At 41.2% G+C, this 13,997-nt stretch overlaps 1 long non-coding RNA gene across 1 annotated transcript in view; it reads right to left on the minus strand.

Moving 5' to 3' along the window:
- Positions 1–13,997, minus strand: part of LOC112549360 — a 233,785-nt gene that overhangs the window by 197,938 nt on the left and 21,850 nt on the right. The window contains exon 3 of the long non-coding RNA XR_003092761.1: positions 11,032–11,160. This is a non-coding gene — a long non-coding RNA (uncharacterized LOC112549360). The remainder of the gene's footprint in view (positions 1–11,031; positions 11,161–13,997) is intronic.

Raw genomic sequence — 13,997 nt, forward strand, 5'->3', positions numbered from 1 at the left:
AAAGAGATGACAAATGCTTCCTCCCAGAATTGTATTTTTCTCAAGGACACAGACCCCAGCTATTTAGTATCTTCCAAGGCCGCAGGGAAACTGGTTCAGTCCAGTTCCCAAGGTTTCAGCAAAACAAAAATAAATGAACAACAATCAGAATATTTATTTAAATAGTCCACATATAAAGATTGGGTGTAACCAGGGGGAATCTTCACAAAGACTTCTGCAAATTTAAGACAAACTGTTTCCAGCTTCCTCCCTTCTGCATCTCCCCCAACATTGTATAGGTGGGAATCTGTCTTGTACTGTTCTGTGTAGCTAGATAGGCAGAGACACAAGAACTTATGCTTTAGGACTAATCAATAAAAGATTGGGTTATAGACCCATCTCTTGTACCTTTTTCTGACTTGGGTGGTAGTAATACCTTATCTGCTATGAGTGAATAGAGGATCACTGGGAAATGTGATTGTACCTTGAACTGGTGTACAAAAAGGGTAATCAGTAAAGAAATTGTAACTATCTCTGAATTCTGTATCTAAGCTTTTAATGAAGTCCTGATTATAGACAGGCTGTAGCCTTGTCTTTCAAAAGACCAAACCAAAGATCAAAAGACAACGTTTTTGCTAACAGAACCAACCAAAAAGAAATACAAGAAACAAAATACTAGTAGAGAAAAATTTAATATTAAAAAAAATGAATGGTCAGAACATATCATAGAGCAGATGAAAATACTAGTACCAGTTCTGACATGCATATGATAAAACAGAAGTCTGACCAAAATATAACCAATAATCAGCAACCCATAACTAAAAGATAAGGGTACAGTACCAAAGCACTAACCACATATATACAGTTGTTGAATAACAACATTTTTTTGGTTCAGTTACTGAACAGCAATAACAGGAAAAAAAATATTTTCTGGTGGAAACAAAACAATAATATTTTGTGGGTTTTTGGCAGGACAGATAAAATGTAATTTTGGGTCAATATTTAAATGACTGATGCTCTCCCAAAATGAAAAGTCAGACAACTGCATTTTGAAAATATGTTAAGTACAATGTTTCAATATTTCCCAAATGCAACATTTTATTTTGAACATTTTTCCATGAATTCACTGTTGATTAAAAATTTGCCCATTTCTATTAGCACACAGTGTTAAAAAATGTGACACAGACAGAGACACTGGGTTGATGAAACTTGCCAATCACATAGTGCAAAATAAAAACTCACTTCTCGGACCAGTGCTTTTCAACATGTTTATCAATGATTTGAATATCAGTGTGGAAAATGTACTGGCAAAGTCTGTGGATGACACCAAGTTATGGGGGGAGTGCCGTCACGCTGGATGACAGGCTAAGGCAGTGTTTCCCTCCGTTTTCCAGCCCAAGGCACGCTTACATTAATAAAAATTTTCTGCAGCACACCTGTTAAGGCATTCCCCATCCTCATACCAATTGTAGCTCATTTCCAGGGCAAAATTCTGCAGCACACCTGTTCACTTCCGATGGCACACTTTTGTGCTGCGGCACACTGGTTGGGAAACACTGGGCTAAGGGTACAGGCTGATCTGAACAGGCTTGTAAAATGGGCAAATCTCAACCTGATGATGTTTAACACCGAGAAATGTAAAGTACTCCATCAGGGGAGAAATAATCCACAATAAACCTTCAGGCTCGGTGTTGCTACACTAGCCAGCACTACAACTGAATGACTCCTGGGAGTCATGATCGACCACAAAATTAACATGAGCCACCAGTGCAATGCTATAGCCAGCAAAGCAAACAACACTGGCATGCATCAACCATCACAAGCAAGACTAAGGATGTCATCCTCCTGCTCTACTCAGCATTAGTGAGGCCACAGCTGGAGTACTATACCCAGTTCTGGATACTGCATTTCAAGAGGGATGTAGAGAAGCTGGAAAGAGTCCAAAGGAGGGCCACATGAACTATGAGGGGTCTAGAGAACAGACCATACGAGGAGAGGCTGAAGGACATGGGACTGTTCAGCCTGGAAAAAAGAAGACTAAAGGGGACTTGGTGGCATCCTTTAAGTATATAAGAGGCGAACATCAGGGCTAGGAGTATATCTGTTCACCAAGGTACCCCAGGGGACACTAGGAATAATAGTCATAAACTGATAGAAGACTGCGTCAGATTAGACGTAAGGAAAATTATTTTTATGGTTTGTGTATCCAGAGTCTGGAACAGGCTCCCACCAGAGATGGCACAGTCACCTTCCCTGGAGATCTTTAGAAGATGACTGGACACACACCTCGCTGGGGTCATCAGACCTCAGCAGTCTTTCCTGCCTTAGAGCAGGGGTGCTGGACCTGGTGATCTTGGGAGGTCCCTTCCAGCCCCTACCTTCTTTGAAGGCCTTTCACTAGGGAAATTAGGCCTCAAATTACACAAAGTAAACCATTTTATATGAACAAGCTGCACAGTAGATGCAGCTAAAGTCCCCCATTTTAAAATCAAAGCAACAACAAAGGTTTTTTTTGGATATGAGACAGAAAAAGGAAAGTGACAACAATAAGGCAAATGCAACTATCTTAAAAGGTCCAGAAAAATTATATAACATTCAAAATTCATATGCAGATGACATTTACATGCTCAATCCAATAATATATTCCAGTGTACTAGACCAGGGATTGCCAACCCATGGCCCATACACCAGATTTGGCCTGCAGAGCCATTTAATCCAACCTGCAGATGTGGAGCTTTGGTGGCTTTTAGATTAATAAAAAAAAAGAAACACAAATGTTGACTATAGATAATGGACTGAAACAATAGAACAACACATTTCTAGAGAAAATGTGTCCAGAGATCCTGATAAAGATTCTCAGAGGAAACCTCTTAGTGGGCCTATGCAAGTGGCTGATAAGATGTACACTTCACTGGCCCATCACGACTGCTCAGATAGGAGAAATGGCCTATGACTATTGCATTGGTGCAGAATACCAGGGACAGAAATGCAAGGAACTTATGATAATGTGTTATGAACCTAGCAGAACCCTGAAGCAAAAGGCAACCTGTTTATTCCCACTGAGAGGGAATATCTACCTGTTCATATTTTAGTTGTTTCAAAAACAAAACTATAAGAATTATCAACTAAGCAACATGCTAGCTCATGCTATAACAAATCATGCCAAGGCAAACTTTGATATATCTGGTTTTTGCAATGAATTGGTTTCATTACATGCACCTAAAAAGTCAAAGATTCGCAGTGCATCGGTGTTTTACAGACATGACTAGCCATCCATATTACCCACAGTCCAACAAACAAGCGGAAAAATATGCACGAGCAGTCAAGCAGCACTTCGTTTATTCTGTTCAGCGGGATCTATACATTTTAGGGCATTCTAAACCAGGGGGATACAACCTGTGGGCTGGGTGCAGCCCACAGAACTGCATTATCCAGTCCAAAGGGCTCCCCATGTATCCCGAAATTTGGAAGCAGGGTGAGTGATGGCAGCTCTAATTGCTGCAGCTTCCAAAGAATCTAAATAAAGATAAATACAACCTCTATCCACTCATTTTTATGAACAATGCCAAGAGAGCTGTATATCCACAAGTGATCAGGATTTTGAATTTGCATATCAGATAAAAGATGAATATTGAACAACACAAATCATCCTAACAGTCAGATGGGACATTGATTGCATTCTCACGCAGAAGAAAGAGTCTCTTTCCAGAATCATCATTAGTGCTTTAATGCAGGGCGCTAATGTAAGAACTCCTTGCAGATGAAATCTTTCATCTGTTCATCTCTGAGCCCCTTACAATCGCGCACACGCCTCCCTACATTTTTGTGAGGTCAGACATTATCATCATCTGCATTTTACTGATGAGTAAACTGAGGAACCAAGGTTTTGAGATATTTGTTCAAGATCACAGATTCCAAGCCCAGAACACCTGCCTCACGACCCTGTGCTTTAATGCGCTACAGACTACAACATTTGCTTCCAGTAGAGACCTCCAGTTCAACTACTGATTAGGTTTGATTCTGCTTAGCGTTTCTTATATATGAAAGTAACTTATTTGTGATAACTAACCTAGGGTGGAATGGATACCCACAAAGTAGTATTTATTATCTTATAGTGCTACCATTATTACAAGGTAGTGGTGTCATTAAAGTTAATCCAATTGACAATCGCAGCAGTGTATGACTGAACTGAAAGGGCTGGAGCACAGCTCATGAGCCACCAAAGGGGTTATTTACTGCAGCTTGCTCTTAAAAGTAAAAACTCCATTTTACATTAAATGAAAACTTTTACTTTGTAAAGGCTGGCTGCTTGGAAAGATAAACTATTGTCAAATGTCCTACTCAGCTAAATGCCATTGCAGCTGTAAGCTCCAACCAAACGTGAAGTCAGCTGAGGATTAATTCACATAAATAAAGAGCACAGCTTGAACCTTCAACTTTTTTTCTGATCTAACACCGTCTTCAAGACAACTGAACAGTTTGCACCAAGCAAAGAGCTGGGTTTCTGGTCAGCCTTTTATTATTTTCACAAAGCACTGTTCTCTGAGTGAACGCACAGCTACACGTGCTCCTGGTGATAATGACACATTCAGGTAGGTTCTCCAGTCTACATACGCTTCTTTAAAGGTTAGTCTGGGCTCGGGTGTTTTGTTTTGGTTTGTTTTTTTGAAAGAACTTTAAGGACAACTTGAAGGACAATCAATCTTTTCATTAGCTCTTTTAATAGCATCCCCACCCAGACCTCCCTCACTCACAAAACAAATAAAACACATTCTTGCTAGATAAAAGGACCACTGCCAGTTTAAAAATTCCAGATTCATTTCTTAATCTGTTACAAAATGACAAATTATTTAAAGTAACATATTATTTTCTGTGTCTGCTGTATATCTCCCTTTCACATTTTGACTTGGATGCAAAAGAATACAAGCTACAGAAGTCAGCTGCCATTTTTTTCCCCGTTTTTGTTTCATTTTCTGGTTGTTCCACCTTTTTAAAAAGAAAAACCATAAAGCATTTCTAATCATATTAGATGTTTTAAATATTTCTTTTCAAAAGGACTTACATTTGAGTCCTCATCTACTTTCCTTAATTTTATATGGAATAGTTCTTTAAAAGTTTATTATTAAAAATAACTCATCTATAGACAATGATGCAGCTTGATCATAGTTTACCGGTGATCACATCCAGTCTGAAAAATAGTACACAACACCAAGATATCTAATGGGTAATGACTGAACAATAACTTGTAAATAAACTTCTCATAATGAAAAATAAAATGCAAATGATGTTTTAATTTTCGACTGAAGTACTTTCAGTAATCACAGTGTAACTTATGAGTCATGACTTACTCTATACTCCCACAAGTAATCCAAAGGAACATAAGTTTCTATCTTTTCTAATTGACTGCATCTAGCATGTGACAGAAAAGCTGGAGTTGCCCTCTAATAACCAGTCTGCAGATCTGATCAGGGCCCTTTATTAATAATCAATGAGGCAACAGAGGCAGGTGGCTTATTTGGGCTTTTTTTTTGTTTTGAAGATTAAAAACAAGAGGTCCAGTCTAGTCAAAGCTCCTCAATGCACTGTCCAATCTACATAGAAATGCTGTCTTGTTTGTCACATATATAGAGAGATCTTTCTAAAATGTTATAAGAAACAATGTCTTTACTATAGGGTGTTTTTTTCACTAGACTACTAAGGGAATGATACTATTCAAAAGTAAGCCCTGTACAACTAGTTTGTGAGGTTCACACTGTCTGATATTAAATGAGTTATTTCACAGGAATACAAACTATAAAATATTATTGCCAATGCTCTAAAGATGTGAGCACTTTTAAAAATACAGCAGGCTGGCTGGTGGGCTCACTGGCAGCCGGCTTGATGGTTTGAGCTGGATGGCTTAGGCTGATTGGTTGGGGGAATTCCCTCCCCACCAATCAAGAGAAGGCAGGAGGAAGGCTTGCCTTGCCCTGACCTAGGGGTAAGGTGAAGAGGACCTGAACGAGAACTAACCCCTCAGGCTTTCCTACCAGTCTATTTTCAATTGGGGGCGGGGGGAAGTCTCCAGAATGGATAAAAGCTCCCAGAAAGCAAGTGGCGCCCTGTCAAGCTGCGCTGCACCTGTGCCATGGGGCAGCTGCTGCATGGGTGCCAGGCAGGGGGGGCAATCCCCGCTGCCTCCCACTTCCCCACATTGCATTGGGGGGGGGGGGGGCCTGGTTCTGCTACTGTTGCCGGTGAGTGCAGGGCTTTTTTTTTTTTTTAAATTGCTGGGGTGCTGGCATCCATCAGGGGCAGACCTGGGTGGGGGGGAAGATTAGGGAGCAGGGGCTGTGTGGGAGGGCTCTGCCACATGGCCCCAGAGCCCCTGCTACTGCTGGCAAGTGCAGGGCTTTTATTTTTTATTTTTTAAATTGCTGGGAGGCTAGGGCCAGGCAAGGAAGCCATCAGGGGTGGGCGATCAGGGAACAGGGGCTGCATGGGGGGGCTCTGTCAGAAGACCCCACAGCCCCCACAGCCCTCTCTGCAGCCAGTGAGTGCAGGGCATTTTTTCTTTTTCTTTTTTTTTCTTCTTTTAAGTGCCAAGAGGCTGGGACTAGGCGAGGGATGGGGCTGGACAGGGAAGCTATGAATGGGGGCTTCTCCCACAGCTCCCCCCACCCAGGGAGAGGCAGGAACAGACAGAGGAGCCATGGGAAAACCTGCAGTCACCTATACCTGTCTCTGCCCAGCCGATCTGAATCTCCAAATCTCTCCAAATCTTTTCCAAATCAATTGGAAGTCTTCAGAATTGATTATGACCCTTTAATGGGTCTCCCGATTCAGTTTGGATTCAGTTTGGATTTGGCCACTGAATCAGGCCAAATCTCCTTCAAATCAAATCAGCTACCAAAGCTTCACGCAGCCCTAATCTTTATGCATGTGTATCTCGTTTTATGTCATCTTATTGTGTATGTTCAATTATTGTCCCATCACTTCCTGTTGTTGATTTGTTGTCTAACATGTGTTGTGTCATTGAGTGTTCCTTTGCCTGCTGCCTGGCAGGTCCTGTCGAGGGCAGGGACTGCCGATAACCGGAAGACCTCAGAGGATTAAGGCCTGTGCCTGAGTTCAGGGTTGATAAGAGTTATTGTTTATGTAAACCTATATTTGTAAATACGATATGCATGTATGTATATACGTTTATGTTTCCAAATTCACAGCAGGAAATCACAATATGTATCTAGATATCTTTCATATAAAGCTTATCTGCTGCCATGTTAAAGTTCATGTTACCTGACCTGGTAGTTATTTTAAAATTGGGGAAGTTTGTGGTGGGCAATACATACATACATTTCACTTTCCCTTCACGTAAGAAAATTAAAGGAAAAAAAAAAGACTGTGCATTGTACTTCTAGGGAGAGTCTTATGTGTATTTGTACTGTTCTCCCAACAGTACACTGTTTGAAGGTCCCAATTTTAGAAATAAGCCCAAGTGAAAGTCCAAATTAGAAGTTGATATCTGAGCCCAGCACTAGAAGCTTAAGTTCTTCACTTCATAATTGGCACACAGCAAAGTTTGCATTCAGATTTCAAAAAATAGAATGGCTCAATGCCACCTTTTCCTATTCTTTCTCTCTTCCCTTCATGGAAATATTCACTTCTACAAGGAGAAGACAATATGAAGTAGTTAGGTAAAGTCATATCACACTGCTCTTTTCCTTAACGTGAACTCCTGTGTATACTGGTTTCTCATAGTCCAAGGTCAAAAGCTGTAAATGGGTTGCTTTTGAAAGCACGCAAATGAGATTCTCTCTCTGGTGGAATATTGCTAGAAGATGCCACAAAACAAGGACTGCATCTACCGATGCACCTCAAGCAAGACCCAGGAAGTCATCCTCCTGCTCTACTCAGCTTTGCTGAGGCCACAGCTGAAATATGGCATCCAATTCCGGGCTCAGCACTTTAGGAAGGATGTAGAGGAGTGAAGACTCAGCGGAGGCTTGGTGACAGCCTACAAGTATATAAGGGGTGTGCATCAGGAACCAGAAGAACATCTGTGCACCAAGGCACCCCAAGGGAAGACAAGGTCTAATGGTCACAAACTACTGGAAGACTCTTTTACCCTGGACATAAGGAAAAACTTCTTTACCATCTGAGTCTCCAGAGCCTGGAATAGACTCTCCCCAGAAGTGGTGCAAGCACCTACTCTGGATACCTTTAAGAAATGCTTGGATCTTGCTGGGGTGATCTCACCCCAGCTGACTTCCTGCCCCTTCCAGCCCTAATGTCTATGAAATCTATGAAGGAGGGAGTGTGGTATTTTTTTAATGGAGAATCAGAGTCAACAGTTAGAAGACTAGTGTGTAGTCTTGAAGAATACCTGAAAATGAAAGTGCAAGAAGACAACAAGGGCACAGTTAGGCAGCAGGCTCATGTGAAGAGAAGAGTGTGAGAGGGAAGTATGAACATAAGAAACGGAGTTGCATGTGGAGATGAGTGGACCAATTTTGGAAACATAGCAACCTAATGGAATATATAAACACTGGGGATGCAGGAGAAAAGGAGAGAGAGGACCAGGATGCTAAAGAGACAGAAAGGAACCGACAGGTGAAGGAATTAATTTATCCTACCCGCAGTATGGGAAGGTAGCAGACTAACAAAGATGAACCCAAAATTGTTTCTCTGACTTCTAAGAGATAACCACTTGGTGACTAATAACAATAACTATCACTTGTATGTTGCTTTAAATAATCAATTCAATAATTTTACTCAGCATAAAGCTTCCTTTGACAGCAAACATATGTGCCAGCAGCTATCAGCTTTTTGCAGTGGCAGAATGACCCCACACGAGGACCTGGCTGCCAGTGCTGCTTCTCTTTGCAATCCAGCCAAGGCCCATACTGTGGCAGCCTCCTGCCACCCAATTTTGGCATGGCAAGGGTATAATCTGGTGCTGTCAAAGCCCCCTTGTCAGACTACCACTGAAATCCCCTAGATCCGTAGACCTGCAGGCTAGATCCTGACCCATGATGCATGCAATTACAAAATATGCACACATATGTTGACATCTAAGGTGCAAAACAGCAAACCATATCCTTCAAACTTCACATACCTCAGATGCCTTCTCAAGAAAAGCATAGCTGTGCCAGATAGCACCATTCCAGCAGTTAGTATGCTCAAAACACATTACAATAGAATATTCTTTTCAGCTTTACTCTCCAATTTACCGTCTCTATTTACCTCTGAACGCACGGCTGCCATTGGAACCCAGAAATAAATTATAGCCGTAGGAATTAGGTCAGAGGCCACTTCAGTAGTGCCCATGCCTAGAACTGTTAGCAGAATTTGGACCCCTGTATAAACACAGCCCATACTCTATCGGTGCATAATAAATGTTTAATGTAGTTCTGCTTCCTTCTTATAGTGCATTACTTGATGAAACTTCATCTCAGTTCTTCAATCCCAGTTCAGTGCACTTGCAAGAAACACTCAAGAAAGTACCTGTAAACTTCTGAACTATGCAAGCTCCTGGCAAGTGGATACAGGCCTTGAAAAGGCTGACCTACTTGGAAGGGAGGCTGGCCCATTACAGGAAGGGACACAACATCCAAATGTTTTGAAGCTGCTTACAGTGTAAAAATGAGTGCTGTGCCTTACATGCCAAGCAGTTAACAGGTTTCACTCTTTCACTATGACCTTTGGAAGCCCATTCTTCAGGCTGGGGGAGCCTTGTTCTCTCCCTGATCATATTTTACAAGGCAGAGTGCACAGGCAACTGGTAGCGGGGGCATGGGGAGTGAGTATGTACCCCCCGTGAGATTGGCCCCTGACTCAGCACCGCTTAAGACGGGGCAGGTTTTTTTCCACGCATGCTGGCAGTCTGTTGGGGGGGGGGGGGTGTCACTAAGCCACGCCACAGAAGTATAGGAGTGGATATGGGGCTTTGGGCCTGCCCCCAGACCCGCCCACAACTTGCGCCCCACCAGACTCAGGAGGCACCAGTTACCCCTGGCAGAATGGATGACCTTCAGACTCATTTCATCTCTGCATTTGAGAGATAAGGAAAGGAGTAGTTCCTTGTACTTCTGCACCCTACATAGGCTTCTTCCATTCTGACATTGCCAGCCAGGGGTCCAAACTCAATTTTGGACTCAACATACCAGCTAGTACCCTAAGCATCATTCTCAGCAGGTAGGGGGCACTCAAAAGGTGATACAGTCATTGCAGAAGTCATAGAGGTCAATGTGGGTTGGGCCAAACCTCTCAGTTTGATCTATTTCAGCATTTTAGTTGTAAATATATACTCCAAGTAAAAGTTATATCCCTATATGAAGTATTAGAGAATGGTCATAAATCCTGGGAATGTGAAAGCTGACCACCACCTTCAATATCTACGAAGAATTTTTTAAACAGGGCATGCATGATAAGACAAATAAATATTCCTTATCATCTTCATTCCATAGCTTAAACATGAATTTTTCAAGGCAAATTTAGATTCAGATGTGTTCCTATGAAATCCAGGATCCAGTATGGCAATAATGATTGATCTGCAGTAGATGCCCATTGATTTCTCCTTTAAATGATATTACAGTAATTTATATTTATATATTCCCATAGCAGACCTTAAAAATTCTGTCTGGTGCCCAGATAGTTAAACAAGTATTGGCTGTTAGATAACCTTAGAAGTTGCAGCATTCAAGGTATTTCCTATATTAAGTATGAGAAAATACATGAGAACACTACAGACACTGATGTAACCAGATTTTTCTATTTTATAGAACATTGGCAACTGTTTTCAAAATAACCCTTGTATACTATGCTCCATATTTCCCTGGTGTAACTTCAATGAATCTAGTGACATGCCTTTATGTCATAATATGCTGCTGTTATGCTGATGTAAAAATCCATTAGCCCTGGAGTTTGTTATATTCACCAGAGGCTTTGCTATTTTAATGGCTTGCCTTAAAATATATGCTTTAAAAAGGGACAATATTTTGGGGCAGAGTAATCAAAGAGCAATACTTTTAATGCCAAAACATATATACAGTAAATGAATATTTTTATTCTTACCACAAGACTGCTGTCCAGAGAAAATCTTTTCCCAAATTCCCTTTTCTGTAGCTGTCTTTTTCTCTCCATGGATGAGGTTATTTGTTTTCCTTCTGCTGTACTAGAAATATCAGGCTGTTTCCAGCATCACTGAAAAAATTAAAAGCACATTTCAATATTCTGGTTAACAGTTTCTGTCTTTCATCATTAACTTTTTAATAACCCAACAGTTAATGACTTAGCGTATAGAGTAGGCTATGTTCCAGGAACATGTTTTGTGTGCCAAAAGAACGGATGTGTCCAGACAGAAATGTGAACTGAACATATTGGTAATATCTCAACCAAAAGAGAAAAAAAAAGCAATCTATGTTGATACTGTCCTTGGTTGCCTTTATTAGGGCGCTCTGTGTTTTTATAGTCTTTACTAACAGAGCTGGGAACTGTGTTTGCAGAGCTAATCAGCAGTCTGAGAAAAAAAAATTCAGTTCATTTCATGTTATTCACACTCTTCAGGAAGCTCTGTATCTATAAGGCACAAATCCTGCAAGAGTCCATGTGCATTCAATTTCAATTATTCTTTAGGGAAATAGAGCACCCTGAGCACTGTTCTTAGATTTTAGAAGCCAGAAGGTTCGGTTGTGATCATCCTCTAATTTGAACTCTTGCACAACACAAGGCATGGAATATCACCCAGTAAATCCTGTGATGGAGGTAATTATCTTTTCCTGTTGTAGAGGACTGGCCTTATGGTTGCTGACATTTTTCTATTAAGTCTATTTCCAAGTAATAATTTACCACTTGTAGCAAAAAAAAAAAAAAAAAATTAATTAAAAAAAAAAAATCCCAACATGTCCATGATAACAGGATACTTATTTCAAAGCTTTAAACTTGTAAAACATGCAGCTGACATTTGTATAGTGTGCTTTGGGAATATAGGCCAGATTTTATCTCAGCTGCATTCATGTAAATCTTGGGTAACTCTGCTGAAGTTAATGAAATTATTCTGGATTTACGATGGGGTAACCGAGATTAAAATCTGGCCCAGATCAAGGCAGACAGATATGTACATGAACATAAAGCTAAATATAGGAAATTCCTCCCCCAATCCATACTGAGTGCATCTATAATGTCAAAGGACAACATTCTAGAGCTGTTACTCTGGGCGGACTCCCAGTAAAGCCAAAGGGAGTTTTCAGTGCACAAGGGCTGTGGGATTTTGTCCAAAATCTTTATTCAAGAGCTATTTTAAAAAGATGAGATTTGTAAAAAATAATAGTTTTGCATTCTTGCAATTAGTGCTAAACCCATCAAATGTAATGGGAAATCACACTGATAGAGGGCAGAATCTGGATCTAAGCAGCCCGGTTGTGATCTCCATTGCTCACTATGATTAGCACCTTCAAAAATGAGCAGCCCATAGCACTTCAGTAGGGCTACTATAATAAAACAGTATTTTCTGAGACTTCAGGGAATCAGAATCTGCAAGATATCCAATGTTCGTTTTATTGTTCTCCCCAGTATAGATGGGTGCTGGATCTCACTTACACTCACTTACACTTTTGATTTACATTGATGAGAGATCAGAGTTCAGCCAGTTTTCTCTGAAGTATGTAAAAAGAATGAGTCTAGACAGAGATTCATTTCCACAATGTGCACAATGAGGAGGATGCATATCAGTGAAGAAATCTCAGTTATTACTTTGTAATCATTTTCTTTTCCCATTTTATACAGAGATGATTACTGTACACCTCTTTCGTTTTCTTTACTACTGTACCAATTATAATGTTATATGTGCTATTCTTGAGATAATGAAGGAATGCAATAGTGAACTACTATGTAGTTACCATTGTTCACAGACTAGTTAACCTGGCTGATAAGAAATACCACAGTAAATATTATAAAAGAGACATAGGCAATTGATTGCAATGGTTTTTACTTTATAATACCACACATCAGCAAAAGAAAGAGTTAACTCCTATCATCTTTAACAGGACTTGTACACTTGGCATGCCTGTGGTGCATGTGCTCAAGGAAAGGTTATTTCTACCGACCGGTGGATATACAACGATGTTGGAATAAACTGGAGGCAGTTATAGTTTGGATAAACTTATCCCAAGTATTTGTGCACAAACACTTAGCAGAGACCAGCCCAATTCTGGTGTAGGAACATGGTGAAGTCTTAAATGATACTGTGAACATGTGCCACACAAGCATGAAGATAAGGGCAAGACTGCATGTTAGAACTAGCAGACGCTAATTCTAAGGAATGTTAGCCTGTCTTAGTCTGTCTATGCTGCAGCTTCTAAGGTTATCTAACAACAAATACTTGTTTAACTATCTGGGCACCAAACAACATTTTAAGGTCTACTATGGGAATGTATAAATATAAATACAAGTGCTAGTGATCAGTCACACATCCAGGGTTAAAACCTTCTTTAATGCGCACAGCTCAGACCTGCTGCTAGAGGGCTGATGAGCAGAGGCATGGATAGGGACTGCAAATCTTCTCCATGCCTTCCCTGCTTACTGTTCTCTAGCTAAAATACAGACCAGGAAGGGGCTTGGATCTTGTCCCTTCAACAGGTCCCAAACCCCCCCTTGACTCTTGGATCGACTCCTCAGCCCCTGGATCTCTACTCTACTGCACCAATCAGCCTGAGAGCACTGGCAGGGTAGTGTGGGGGGACTGTTTCTAGGTTCCCTGAAGCTCATGCTCCTTGCCCCTCCAGCTCCATTAAATTATGTGGCCCAGCAGGGGCTGGAGCTGGGTGCACAGAGTTGACATGATCCGCAGGGACCCCAGGAGCAAGCAGGGAGGAGAAACTCCCCCCCCACCACTACCACCACTGGTGCCTCCACCACTCTCAGACTGATTAGGGAAGAATGCCAGTGATCCAGGGTGGAGGGGCCAATGGGGGAGCAGCAACCTGCAAGCTCCCCACCCACCTGCTCCTTCCCTCTTTCTCCCTCCAATCCTGCCCCTGTCA

Source organism: Alligator sinensis, unplaced genomic scaffold (genome assembly GCF_000455745.1).
Source record: "Alligator sinensis unplaced genomic scaffold, ASM45574v1 scaffold277_1, whole genome shotgun sequence".
Classification (NCBI taxonomy): domain Eukaryota; kingdom Metazoa; phylum Chordata; order Crocodylia; family Alligatoridae; genus Alligator; species Alligator sinensis.